The sequence below is a fragment of the Podarcis filfolensis genome (assembly GCF_964270895.1).
Source record: "Podarcis filfolensis genome assembly, chromosome: Z".
Taxonomy (NCBI): Eukaryota; Metazoa; Chordata; class Lepidosauria; order Squamata; family Lacertidae; genus Podarcis; species Podarcis filfolensis.
Window position 1 is genome coordinate 30,414,313 of NC_139617.1, and position 14,335 is coordinate 30,428,647.

Genomic DNA, 14,335 nt, shown 5'->3' on the forward strand with positions numbered 1-14,335 from the left:
AGGTAACTATTGACCAATCAGCATGACTTCGATACCAAGAAAGGTCCTAGAACAGATCATTATACAGTCTGTGAGCACTAAGAAAATAATGCTGTGATTACTAAGACCCACCATGAATTTCTACAAAAATAAGTCATGTCAGACGAATCTCATTTCTTTTTCTGATAGAGTTAAAAGTTTGATGGATCAGAGAAATGCTGTGGACATAGAATGATGATGATGATGATGATACACCAGCCATTTGACTGGGTTGCCCCAGCCACTCTGGGTGGCTCCCAACAAAAAATAGTAAAAGCAAAATACAGTGGTACCTCGGGTTACAGACGCTTCAGGTTACAGACGCTTCAAGTTACAGACTCCACTAACCCAGAATAGTACCTCGGGTTAAGAACTTTGCTTCAGGATGAGAACAGAAATTGCACAGCAGCGGCAGCAGGAGGCCCCATTAGCTAAAGTGGTACCCCAGGTTAAGAACAGTTTCAGGTTAAGAATGGACCTCCAGAACAAATTAAGTTCTTAACCCGAGGTACCATTGTACAACATCAGGAAGGCTTTTGACAGAATCCCTCATTCTCTTCTTGTGGACAAACTGATAAAATGTGGATGAGGTAACTGTTAAGTGGATTTGTAGCTGGTTGCCCAACTCAATCCAAAGAGTGTTCACTAATGGTTCTTTATCATTCTGGGGAAAAGGGACAAGTGGGGTACTGCAGGGTTTTTCCGGGGGCCATTTTTGCTCGTCTTTATAAACGATTTTGATAAAGGTGGTGAGGGGATGCTCATCCATTTTGCAGATGATACCAAACTGGGAGAGGTAGCCAATGCTGCAGAAGGCAGAATTAGGATTCAAGATAACCTTAACAGATTGGAGAACTGGGTCAAAACTAACAAAATGAATTTCAATACAGACAAATGTCAGGTTCTTCACCTAAGTAGCAAGGACCAGCTGCACAAATGTAAGATGCGGGACATCCAGCTTCCCAGTAGCATATGTGAAAAGGATCTAGGGGTCTTAGTAGACCACAAGCTGAACATCATTCAACAGTGTGATGCGGCAGAAAAAAAGCTAATACTGTATCAACAGAAGTCTAGCGTCCAGATCAAGGGAAGTAATAGTAGAGCAAGGGAAGTAATAGTAGAGCAAGGGAAGTAATAGTAGAGCAAGGGAAGTAAAAGTAAGATGATGGAGATCTGGATACCAAGCCTTGTGAGAAATGGTTTAGTTTGGAAGAGATGAGACTGAGAGCAGATGTGTTAGCTATCTTCAAATATCTAAAGGGCTGCCACATGGAAGATGGAGCAAGCTTGCTTTCTCCTTCTCTGGAAGGAGACTAAACATTAGAAAGGACTTTATGACAACAAGAGCTTTTCAACAGTGGAACAGACTCCCTCTGAAGGTGGTGGACTTATCTTCCTTGGAGGTTTTTATGCAGAGGTCAGGTGGCCATCTGTCAGGTATTCTTTAGCTGTGATTCCGGCTTTGCAGAGGGTTGGACTAGATGACCCCCAGTGTCCAGTCCAACTCAATGATATTATTATTATTGACCATTAGGATTGCTTTCGACACTGTTTTCCATTACAGTATACCCCCCCTCCCCTTTTCATCAGGAATATGACATTTTCCATTCCCAAAGCAGCTGGTGGATACATGTCCTCGTGTTCTGTTGTCTTTCCAAAACGCTGATCATCCGCATTCATGTTTTGTGAAAGAACACCTTTGGATATCTGGCTTCAGTTGCCAAGAGTGCACCCCTCTCCTGAGAGCCATCCTGCTAGCAAGCACTCGCATGCCATTTCCATCTCTGCACCAGCCGTCTGTGGGCTCCGGTTCCTTCCTCCCTGCGGCTGCAGCAAGCTGCTGGCTTCATCACACACCTCAGGGGTTCTGGTTATCACTGCTTCTTAATAACAGTAGATACAAATTTGCAAGGCTGTGTGGGATCTGCAGACCCCTGAAACCAAGGCGGACAAAACCCTTTAACAGTAGCCTCCCTCAAATTGGTCTAGAGGTAGACAGAATGGGTCTATGTATTATGAATAGTTTGAACATTATTATTGTTTTATTAATCACCTTCTAAAGCATCTCAATGTGATTTACAAGATAACTAAAAACATGAAAAACATCAAAGGCATTTAAAACAAGACCAAACACTAATGAGTAGGTACTTGAAAGCTCTATTCAGCCGTTCTGAACAAGAGGAGACTGAGAGGTGAAATGAGAGTCTTGTTTTCTTCTGTTCCAGAGGGTAGGACCTGAACCAATGGATCCAAAGGCAAGAAAGGAGATTCTGACTCAGTATCAGGAATAACTTTCTGAGGGTAACACTGTGTGAAAGGAGGTGGGCACTCCTTCTTTGGAGGTTTGTAAGCAAAGGTCTGCCAGGGATTCTTGAGCTGTTCTTTGCAGGGGGTTAGACTAGATGACCCTTGGGGGTACCTTTGAACTCTATGATGATTCATTGGAAGTTTCTAAAGAGAGTTTGGGTAGTCATCTGTCAGGGATTGTTTAGTTGCATTTCCTGCATTGCAGGGGGTGGACCTCATGACCCTTAGGAATTCCTTATGGTTCTATGTTTTGATGAAGGTTTTTAATCAGAGGGTTTTTTGGAGGGGGGGATCTGTCAGAGATTGTTGAGCTGTGATTTGTGCACTGCAAGAGGTTGTACTAGATGACTCTTGGGGGTCCCTTCCAGTTGTACAGTTCTATGATTCCACGAAATCCTGTCCTGTGAGGATTCCTATTGCCACCAATACAGTTGTTGGAGGAAAGGACTGTGTGATAGCAGGTGCAGCCCTGTCCTTGTGGCCAAAGCATTATCCTTAACTTGGTCTGGAAAAGGTGGGGGAAAGTGGGTGTTTCCTGCAGAGCAGTTGCTCTCCAAACAATATGGGTAAGGAGAGGGGATCTGTCCCTTTGAGGCCGTGAAATCTACTTGTGAAAGCCTGTCCTCGCTGAGAGTGTCAGCAAGTTGACCAAAACATCTTTTACTAGACAAAGCTCTTTGAATGCTTTTTGTTGAAACACGGTCTCTAATTCTAAATTAATTAACAAAATGAAGGAAACCTTTCAGGAGGCAAGAGTGCTGATTGTGTATCAAGGGCTCTATGCACACAAAAAGCTTCTGGATAGGAGCATCTGATTGTAAATGATTTCACAGACTGTGTGTTAAACATTATATTACCCGGTAATTCTGAGATGTTTTTCCTAACGTAAAGCCTCTCAGCACCTCAAATGCACCATCACTTCCCATGCCTCCTCAGTAGCTCAAAAGAACAATTCTTCTCCATCTGCTTTGTGGCAGGCTTTTAAATATTTGAAAGCAGGTATTGGACCATAGTGATCCTCATTCTTCTTTTGGGAAGGCAACATTGAGCTCATTTTGTCTGTTACATCACATTTCATGCATTCCAAACACTAACTTCCCCCTCTATGTGTAGCAAGCAAGCTTTCAGGAGTCAGTTGGGGAATCTGCCTCAACATTCAGGCTTTCTGGAATGACCAGAAGAACGTAAGAAGAGCCTTGCTGGTTTGGGCCAATGGCCCATCTAGTCCAGCATCCTGTTCTTGCAGTTGCCCGTTATGGGAAACCAATACAGAACAACAAACCCCTTTCAGTCAGCAAGCTGACTTCAAGAACTTTGCCCTCCTGTGGCTTCCAGCAACTGGTGTTCAGAAGCATTGCTGCCTCTGACTGTGGAGGCAGAGCACAGCCATCATGGCTAGTAGCCATCCATAGCCCTCTTTTCCTCCACAAATCTGTCTAATCCTCTTTTAAAGCCACCAGAGGTGGTGGCCAAACCCACCTTCCTGTGGGAGTGAGTTCCATAGTCTAACTCTGCACTACATTGAGGAGGACTTTATCTGTCCTGAATCCTCCAGCTTTCAGCTTCATTGGATTCACAGTTTAAAAAACCAATGTGCACATTTTGTTTGTGTGCCTGAAGATTCTGCTTTTTATTAACTCTACTGAAAACGATAATGCCACATAAGTGTCTTTTCCTCTTTCTGTGACTGTATAGCAATGGTGCTAGAAAACCACTTGGCACAAAGGGCCTCTCTTTTTCTGTTTTTTTTCCCTTTCTTTCTTTCTTTTAAAAATGAATACTGATATCTAGTTTTGTTTCCAGAAAAGCTAGAAAGGAGCTGCTGGATCTCCTGTGCCCCCGCCCCCGCCCCCGGTCCCTGGACAATGAGTCATCCATTCAAAAGTTTCCATCTTACTTTAATATTGTTTAATTCTTGGGGCTTTGGGGGTTTTTTTGTGTGCGGTTGCTGCAAACTTCATAAATGCTTTTGGCATAAGAGGAATCAGTCTCAGAAGGATATCTCCTTGCACTGTAGACTTTTGGAACATGTCATGAGAGCAAGGCAGAGAGATATAAAAGAGCCAGGCTTTTTAACATATCTGTGCTTGGAATTGAGGTTTCAAATCATGCATCTGACTGCAGAAAGGACAGCACAACCATCACTTCTCAGACTGGAAAGCATCCACTGCTGCTGGCTTGAATCAGAGAACCTGTTGTGAAGAACAAGGGCTGAATTACATGACATGATTTCCAGAATCAATTCTTGGCTCCATCAGTGACGTGAGGGTTTCACAGTGCATCTGTTCCAGGAAAAGCAGTGGAAATACCTAGCACAGAAGAACAAGTCCTGCAGAAGAAAAGTTAGCATGGCTTCTGCAAAGTCCTGTTTCACTCAACAAGGATGCAGGAATTTGGACCCAGAGGTCTTTGGCATATTGCTCCCTTCCCCCCCCCTCCCAATGATATTCTTTCGTGTGGTTTTTTTTTTTTACTTTACAAATGGTGTTCTATGGGGCAGAGTGACTCCTCTCCCCTTGAGGTAAGAGATTTGTGTCTATTTCTGTATTTGGAGCTCAACCTCAGCTGAGTGGATTGAACCAGTTTTCACCAACCTGGGGCCCTCCAGTCGAATTGTACTACAACTCCCATCAGCTCATGGTTGTGCTGGCTGGGGCTGATGGGAGGTGTAGTCCATAGCAGTTGGATTAGGCACAAGAGACCATTTGCTCTGTGAAGTTACTCCCTGCTTGCACTTGCTTCTGGATATGGTTTTGCCTTCACATCTAGCCCTCTGAAGTTAAGGCTCATCCACACTTTCACTTGACCTATGTTTTGATTGTATTGTATTCATTCTAATGGGTCTGAAAGTTTTTCTCATGGTTTCACAACTGTGCCTTGCAAAAATCTGATTTTATCTTCTGACTTGGCTGTGTCAGTTGCACAGAAAATCTGAAGAGGGATTTTGCTTCAGTTCAGCAGGTAAGATAAGATTTTCTCAAGGCACAGCCACAGAACAATTAGAAAAGCTCTTGGACTAGTATGTACTAAGCTTGGATCCCAGAACAGTAGGCAGGTAAGATCCTAGAATGTAACAACTGATTGACTTGCAGGAGAAGACCAATCCGACTCCAGGAGGAAGTTAATCAGCCTGTTAGGTTGGTAGGATCGTAGAATGCAACAACTGATTGGCCTGCAGGAGAAGACCAATCAGGCTCTAGAAGGGAAGCAGAATACACCAATCAGATGGGACTCATTGTGTAAATAATCTATATAAAAGCCTGAGGTTTAGGAGGGAAATTCAATCACTGTTTTACAAGCTGCAATAAAGAGCATGGAATCACTGCAGGACTCTGAGTATATTTTATGGATACAGGAGAATTAATTGACACAGGAATACTGTGGTGGGCTTGGGTGGTCAGTCTGATGATGCCCTGAGTCCCTTCCAGTTATTGGGTCCAGTGAGGTTAAAATTTGGCAAGAGGAGTTTGCTGAACTGGTTGGACGGGTACCTTAGCTTAACCTGCCACTTAAGCTTAGTTATCAGCATCCCAAAAGGATGAGCAGGGCTGCAGTAGCTGCAATGAAGTGACAGGGCAACCCAGGCTAATGGGTGGACCTTTCCTCCATCCCTACTTCACCTTGCTGCTAGGCAGTGTGGGAGAGCTGAGCTGGAAGTGGACTGGGTCACTTATACATGACCACTTTTGTATCTCCTAAATACAGTAGTGGAGGAAAGCAGGGTGGCACAGGAGACTGTAAGGCGGCATCTCCTTTGATTGTTACCTACAGTCAATAGTAAAGATTGGCAATTTTAATTTCAGAGGCATTTTGTGTATTGTGCAGAATTGATCTTTTACTGTGGTGGCTCCTAAACTCCTTCTCTGTTGACATCAGGCAGATGCCTTCCCTGTACTTTTTGCAGTGCTTGCTAAAAACTTTTTTGTTTAGACAAGCCTATCCAGATATTGAGAATGCTAGTGTGGTTTTAGTTTACTGCTGGTTTTAATTTTTTGAATGTGTTTTTCCTAATAATTGTACTGTTTTATTCTTTTTGTAAACCACTTGTAAGTTTTCTATAATCAAGTGGTATGTAATTTTTTTGAAATACATAATAAAATAATGTGCACAGATTGAACACTTTAGTTTTCAAGTCTAAGGACTTATTTTTCTTAAGTTACTGAAAATAAAGACACTTATTAAGATACAACAATGAACTATTATTCTGCAGATCATGGATGATCAGAACAAGTAGGATGAATGAGAGAAACACCTAGTATTTCTCTAGTTGGGAGTTTTAAAAAGGCAAATATGAACCTGTCAAGTTCATTAAAAACAAAACAAAACAAAATATGGCACCTGATTCTTCTTAGAAACGCCGGGGGTGTATTTCAAACAGCATATATTTTTCTATGCATTATAAGATATGCCTGGAGGACACTCTTACCTGGCTAGGACATTTTTAAATTCTGGTGGATATTTCTGAGACCACCACCCCTTTATGTTCCAACAAGAAGTTTATTATGATTTTGAGAGTGCCCCAATACCTTAACTCTTTCCATGATTGAGCAACTAATTTGTACTTTTCTTTATTTTTCAACTGGGCCCTATGCAACACAGCTATGTATTTCCCATGCTTATGGAAAGAACTAATTAAAATGCTTGATCAAAACTCATGTAGAAAATATTGCAGGTGCTCAAGTGAGGAAATCTTCATATGCTAAAAGCTTCATTGGGCAGAAGGGAAAGCCACTGCCAGGAAAACAATGTTGTGTTTGGAGAGAAGTGTGCCAGTATTTTCATTTCTGTTTGTGAGCATAAGCCTCACATCAAACATTCCCTAAATCAACATACCCATCATCTCTCCTAGCCAAGTCCTCACCTTCCAAATCTTTCCAGGTGCTCGTAGGTAAAACTGGCTTGAGGGAATGTCTTTGAAGCCCAACAAATGGAAATAAAGAAGGCAGGTGAGCAGGATTTCTCTGGAAGGGGGACTCTGCTGCAGTGCCCTCCTCTGAGAGAATCTGACTGCGTTTTTCATCCATTTTCTTCTGCAAACCTTGCACATCCTCCATCACATCCCAGACTTTTGTTGCAGTGGCAACTGTCCCACTACTAGGCAGCTGAGCTTCAGGAATCCATCGCAAATATCTCTGCACCCACACTTCTGGTCCCTCTAAGCGTGCCAGCAGGATTCCATGGAAATCAGCAGATTTGGAGTGCCAACTCCCAAAATTCTCTGGAGGTATTCTGCAGCTTATCAGCAGATGTTATCAGCCTGCTGATCCTGTTGCCAAAGAGGTTTTTTATTAACTGGTCCATTTCTTCCTTAAAAAACCCTCTTTTGGATGATGGTTTTGTTTGTGTCACTGGTAAGAGAAGCTTCTGTTGATGCTTGAATTGTGTAGGTTTTTTCTGACTCTTATCTTGTTTTGGCTTCTCAGCATAAAGAGGATTATTCAGCAAGGCTTGTGCCTCAGGTTCAAACTGCACAGACCAGTCCCAAACTTGAAGATAACTAAGTTTGGTGCCTTCTGTATTAAGGCTTCCTCCATACATGATAGGGTCTCTTTGATGCAGAGAATTGAAGAAGAAGGTGCTAAATATTGGTATGTACATACTATCCAACAAGACAGTTAGGTAAGTCTCTGTAAATTCAAAGGCTAGTGAATACTGTTGAACCAACTGCCATACACAATCCAAGAACAACAAGAAAACTGGTGCCTCTTCTCTGCCAGTTTGCCACAGATGGTTACACCGATCCAGGAAAGTTTGTCTTCCCATGATCCATTCTTTTTGAATAAGACTCTGAAATCCCAGCTTAGTTCTGCAGTGTGCATCCATCATAACTTGAACCAGGCAGGAGATTACACAACACAGGTCAGAAGCATTCTCTTCTATAAGGAGAACATTTGTATTCTCTGCTTCTAGCAAATCAATAATCTCTACTGCTTTTCTCAGACATCTCCTAACGATTTCTAGCCAATTTGTACTCTCCAATACAGTGTTACAGACTGGGTTACAGACGCTTCAGGTTACAGACTCCGTTAGCCCAGAAATAGTACCTTGGGTTATGAACTTTGCTTCAAGATGAGAACAGAAATTGTGCTCCGGCGGCGCGGCAGCAGCAGGAGGCCCCATTAGCTAAAGTGGTGCTTCAGGTTAAGAACGGACCTCCAGAATGAATTAAGTTCTTAACCAGAGGTACCACTGTAATGAAAACCATTTCACATCAGTATCCCAGAAGTCTACTGTTATCTATTAGAATCAGCTTTTTAAATCTGGTGTATGCAATTTGGATCTCTTACAGAGATGGAAGACTACTTGACAGGACATCATCTTTCATGGCTTCATAAGGAGGGTTATCAAGTATCTTATACATTCCCTCTAAGAAGATTTTCTGTGTTTGTAGAGCGTTGTCATCTTGTTCTTTGGGCAGAGTAGACATCTTGAGGAGAGCAGCAGCATTGTGGCAAGACCAACACCAAATTGGAATTCCTCTTCCTTGATATTTCAAAGGTTCTCTTCAGAGACAGACATGGGAACAATGAAGTATGCTGGCAATTTTTAGAAACATTGTAGTCTTCATTGGCACTCACCACTTTGAATTTCAGGTATCCTTTGGTCCATTCCAGTTCCTGATGCCAGTCTTTAATAGAATCAAACATCACCGTTGGATTCCTCAGACCTTCATTATTTGGTACAGCTGTTTCATTAGAGAACAGAAATAAGTGTTCAAACTATTTGGGGATCACTTTCCATCACAGGCTCCGGTGGTCTTCGCACTGCGCAGAGGCGGTAAATGCCAGCAAGGCTATGCAGGCCATATTGCGCTTCTTTGCAACAAGAGGTAACCAACACATCCCTTCTGCCCTCAAGGTTTTTAATGCCAAAGTTAGAGCTCAACTGCTCTATGGAATTTCAGTCTGGATGTTAGGGTTTACCCAGTCAGTGGAATGAGCGCAGGCAGCCTTTCTATTTAAGATTTTCGCTGTCCCACACTGTGTACCTTACGCAGCCCTGTGTCTACAGGGAGGCCAACATAAGCTAGAGATAATTGCTTGGACGAGTTTTCTTTTATGCTGGTTAAGCATTTGTTTTTCAGCAGACAAAGATACTTTACTTAGTGAAGTTCTGTCAGACTCCTTCCCTTCCCCAGGGCTACGACTGTTTTGCACAAAGATACGATATGGCAACTTGGGCTTTCAGAGGCTCTCCTGGATGCTGTGGCTTTTCCAGTCACTAAGGCCATGTTAAAAACTAGGCCGTGGGACATAGATCGCCAGTAACTAATCTCAGCTGTGGAAAACGCATGTTCCCCTCTTTATTTTTGACGCTCTTGGGCGCAGGAATTTAACCTTCATTATTTACAATTTTTGTTTAACCCGCAAGAAAGAAGGGTTTTTTCGCTGGCTAGGTTCAATTCTAATCCTTCTAACCTCCTTTGGGGTAGGTTTGCGGGTATGGCAGAAAGAGGTAGGATCTGTCCATGTGATGCCCACCTGGTAGAAACTCTAGCTCACGAGGCCCTTAAATGTAAAATGTATGATGATCTCCGCCAACAATTCTTAGACCATCTATGTATTCCAACATGGAAACCAGAGACAGAGGTTATACACTTCTTATTACAGGGGAGAGACCAGGAGCTCACCAAGACAGTAGCTAAGTTCCTCTATTTGATTTTTTGCTGCCGAAGTACGCTGCAGGACCCTGCCCTTGTTAGAGACACACAGAAGTGAAATAGATTGCTCGCCTCTTCTTCTCTTTGGCAAATGACTGTACTGTTGAAATGGCAACGAGATTGCACTGGCCTATTTATTCTGAATGTTCGTAAGTGATGCCAATAAAGTTTTGATGATGATGATATTTATTTTTCATTATAAAGCTTGGTTTTCCTAAGGCCGCACACAATTGTTTTATTCTCTTTTTTCCCACTGTTTCTCTTCCAAATATGACTTTTTTTGGTCCTAATTTGATGTTTTCTTCAACTTCCTCTATTACTTTATTTTCTTACTGTAAATCATTCTTTAAACACTTATTTAGGCTTGGCTACACATTAAGTGTCAAATAATATTAGCTTCATATTCCTGCATTGCTGTGGGTTGGACCAGATGACCAAAGGGGTTCTTTCCAATTCTGTGATTCTGAAATATCAGATTTCCCCCCAAAGTCTAGGAAGTGTTTGCATAATAATCTGATAAACTCTGTGCACCAGAACAGATGGCATTTTGGAGAAGGAGCAAAAGCAACTTCAGCACCCCCCAAACCCATCTTCAGGGAGTTCGCCATCTCCCCCCACCCAACGCCAGCAGTTAGAAGGACAGGAACCAATTGTCAGTTGGTGTTTATAATCATCCCACGTTGCAATTTATCAGCACCTGCAGTGCAGTGTGTTGGGCCCCTTGGGTGGGCATGATCAGGGGCTGCTGGATCATCTCTCAATCAGTGTGCTTCTGAGTTTCAGTTCTGCATTACCACCCTGCTGCATGGTTTGTTCCCTCTCTAGTTCTTTCCTATACACCCTCTGTATCACCTCCTTGCCGTGCTGCTTTTCACGGGTGACAAGGATGGGATTCCTTTGAGATGCAGAGGTTTTTTTTTCCATGGGTTAGGATTATGGATTATTATATTACTGTTATTTAATTTTCTGAATGTTTCAGTTGTTTTTAATGATAGTTTTATTGTTTTATTCTTCTTGTAAACCGCCTTGAGGTTTGTTTGGTTTTTGCTGCAACCAAGCAGCATATGCATTTTATGAAATAAATAAATGCTGTTTGACATTTTATTATGTTTTTATATGTCCTCAAAGCTACCCAGAATGGCCAGATGGGCAGGGTATAAATAATAAAAATATTATTAAAACTAATTATTAAAAATGGTGGCATCCATATTTGTGGTGACTATAAATGTCATCAAAAAACCTTGCGTCAGCGCCCTTATTGTATCCCAGTTGCAAGTCATCGTCTGGAGCCACTATCACAATGGAAAGGTCTTTGCCAAGTTCCTCTGGCCCAGGTCTGCCAGCAGCTGTCTGTGGATGATGGCACTGGTGAGGCCCAGGATATAACCACTCGTTGTGCTGCATTCAGAGCACAGCACCCCCAGCAGTGGCGTAGCGTGGGGGGTGCAGGGGGGGCCGGCCGCACCGGGCGCAACATCTGGGGTTAGGGCAAATCCATGGGTTAGGGGGCGCAAATCCATGGGTTAGGGGGCGCAAATTACTTGCCTTGCCCCGGGTGCTGACAACCCACGCTACGCCACTGACCCCCAGTACAGAGTTTGTGCAACCCCTGGAATCTTTCACAGCTTAATGCAATTGTTGATCCAAAGTAAATAATCAGACCAAGGTGCTGACTGATCTGTAAGCTTTTTGGAACATGATAAAGGGAAGACCTATCAAGACTCTGATGGGGTCTGTCATCAACTTTCCTCCACAGTTTTCTCCATCTGTACATGAATAATCTTTCATTTGTAGCAAAGAAAAAGAAGAAGTTGTTATTGGCAGTTATTGGAAAACTGCAACACTACAGAGAATTATGGAATGGCTGTTTGAAACATTTTTTTAAGATGGCCAGATAATCAGAATGGATGCTGTGCAGAAATGAGTAAGTAAAAAGGATTGATATTCTTCAGAAATGGATTGTACTTTTGTATTTTGGCATGCTTAGTGAAATCACAGAATCTATCCCACTGTCAAATGGCTCTTAACACCAGGAAGCCCTTCCTAATGTTTAGTTGGAATCTCATTCTTGTCATTTGAACCTGAAGATTTGGAGCAGCAGAAAGCAAGCTTGCTCCATATTCCATGTGACAGCCCTTTATGTCCTTGATGGCTATCATGTCTCCTCTCAGTCTCCTGTTTTCCAGGCCAAACATCCCCAACTCCCTCAACTGTTCTTCATAAGGCTTTGTTTTCAGACCCTTGATCATTCTGCCTTCCCTCCTCCGCATACATTCCAGCTTGTCAACATCCTCCTTAAACTGTGATGTTCTAAACTGGACACTGCACTCCAGACTATGAAGGGTGTGTGTGTGTGTGTGTGTGTGTGTGTGAGAGAGAGAGAGAGAGAGAGAGAGAGAGAGAGAGAGAGAGAGAGAGAGAGATGGTACACACACTCCTCCGTTTGACACCTACACCCTAACCCCAAAAAACACCTACAAATGAACTTCCTTAACACAGCAAACTCCAGCAGCCCATCCTGGAATTCTGTTGAGCTAAAACACCCAAATTCAAAAAAATCTAAACTGGGATCACATTCTAATCCCACAGTAGGGAAAGTCATTTGGGAAAACTCTCAATCTCAATCAAGTCCCAGGTGAGTTTGCAATTTGAATACAGTAAAGTTAATGGTGGGGAAGGGAAGGCAAGCTTTGATAAAGCAGTTTCTTACCATTTCTTTCCAACAGCCGACCCAGTAGTCGATTTGGAGAGGAACGCATTGGAACAGAAGCACCTGTCTCTTGGGAAAGTTACCATATAATGTATGAGGGAAGAAGCTGCCAAGACATTCAAGTGCCCTCACTTGAGAGGTTTTTTGGTTTTTTTAAAGAAATGATTTAATAGAAGGCCATTTCTGGAAGTTCTTGATTCTGTCTGCTTAGCCTAGTTGCCAACCAGACAAAATGCTATTATGAAATTTAAACAAAATTCCTTCTTCCTTTTCTTCCTCCTCCTTTTGGCACATAGTTGAACTATGGAACTTGCTCTTACTGGAGGCAGTGATGGCCACAACCATCACTTTAGAAGAGGTTCAGACAAATTCCTACAGAGGGAGAAGGCCATCAATGGCTACTAGCCATAATGGCTATGCTCTGCCTCCACAGTCAGAGGCAACAATGCTTCTGAATGCCAGCTGCTGGAAACTACAGGAGGAGAGAATGTGCTCTTGTGCTTGATTCTTGCTTTTGAGCTTCCCTTGGAAGCATCTAGTTGACAACTGTGGGAGCAGGATGCTGGTTGAGATGGGCTATTGGCCTGATCCAGCAGGCTGTTCTTATGTTCTCATCTGTTTGCCTCATCACTGCCTTTCAGAAAGTATTTGAAAGCTGGACTAGATGGCCATTGGCCCCATCCATCAGGTTCTTATTACGCTCTTTGGTTGTACATAATTTATTCTGCTTCTGCTTCTGTTAGTGCAGAAAGGGTCAAATGCCCCAGCCATGAAATTGCATACTTATTCTGCTGTTTCAATGTTTTATGGGTTATTTATATGGAATGCTCTTAGGTGATGCCTTGGGAGCTTTCGGTGATGGACGAGCTTATAAATTTATATCAGCCAGTCTCCTCCGAAGCATTGACATAAGTTCCCTCCCAAGTATTGGGAATTGTGCCAAGAATCCTCCACATGGCATGCTTTCTTGATTAACTTCGATCCTTCAGGTCTAGAAATCTGCCTTTAAGCTGGGAAACTTAGAATACTGAATTCTGCACACCTGATGCCAGAATTTGTGTCACTGAGAATAGAAATAGACTTGCAGAATATGTCTCTGTGTTCTGCTTTTCCCAGTGTCTGGTCCTTCAGCAGTGAAGTGGGAATTATTATTGTTCATCTCTAATGGCTGTCATAGGCAGAATTAGATAATAGCACAAAACCTTGCATGATTTGTGTTAATTGCTGTTCCAGCCATTCCATAGCTGCTTTTATTAGAGCAGATTGTGGATTTTTCCTGCTTCTGGTGGTTTAGCAAAGGTTCTGATTCTCAGGTCATTTTTACTTCAGGAGCAACATCTGTTCAGTAGAGAGAGGGTTCATCAACACTTTTGCTGGACCCATATTTTGATTGTAATGTGTCCCAAATAATTCCACCTGGGTCCAAGGGCTTGTGAAAATCCGATCTTACCACTCAATTAGGTCTTGTCAGATGTGCAGAAAATCTGAAGGGGTATTTTGCGTAACCAAGGTTCAATTTAATGGGTTTTCTGAATGCTATATGGAAAAGCACATGAATCTGACCTGTGGAGAGTTTGTAAAACAACAATTTTTAACTTATGAAACATGTGGTCTTTTTCTATGTTAGGGGAAGTGGGAAA

At 42.6% G+C, this 14,335-nt stretch overlaps 1 long non-coding RNA gene and 2 pseudogenes across 3 annotated transcripts in view; all 3 read right to left on the reverse strand.

Annotated features, from left to right (window-relative positions):
• LOC310754565 overlaps positions 1 to 14,335 on the reverse strand; it is a 632,985-nt gene that overhangs the window by 488,032 nt on the left and 130,618 nt on the right. The gene's annotated exons all lie outside the window — the stretch shown is intronic.
• On the reverse strand, positions 6,478 to 8,513 carry LOC310754623 (myotubularin-related protein 12-like; annotated as a pseudogene). Its single transcript has one exon. The product of its transcript is annotated as a myotubularin-related protein 12-like (transcript).
• Positions 8,491 to 10,739, reverse strand: LOC310754695 (myotubularin-related protein 12-like; annotated as a pseudogene). The gene is made up of 2 exons: positions 10,683 to 10,739; positions 8,491 to 9,044 (listed from the first exon to the last, which is right to left on the reverse strand). The product of its transcript is annotated as a myotubularin-related protein 12-like (transcript).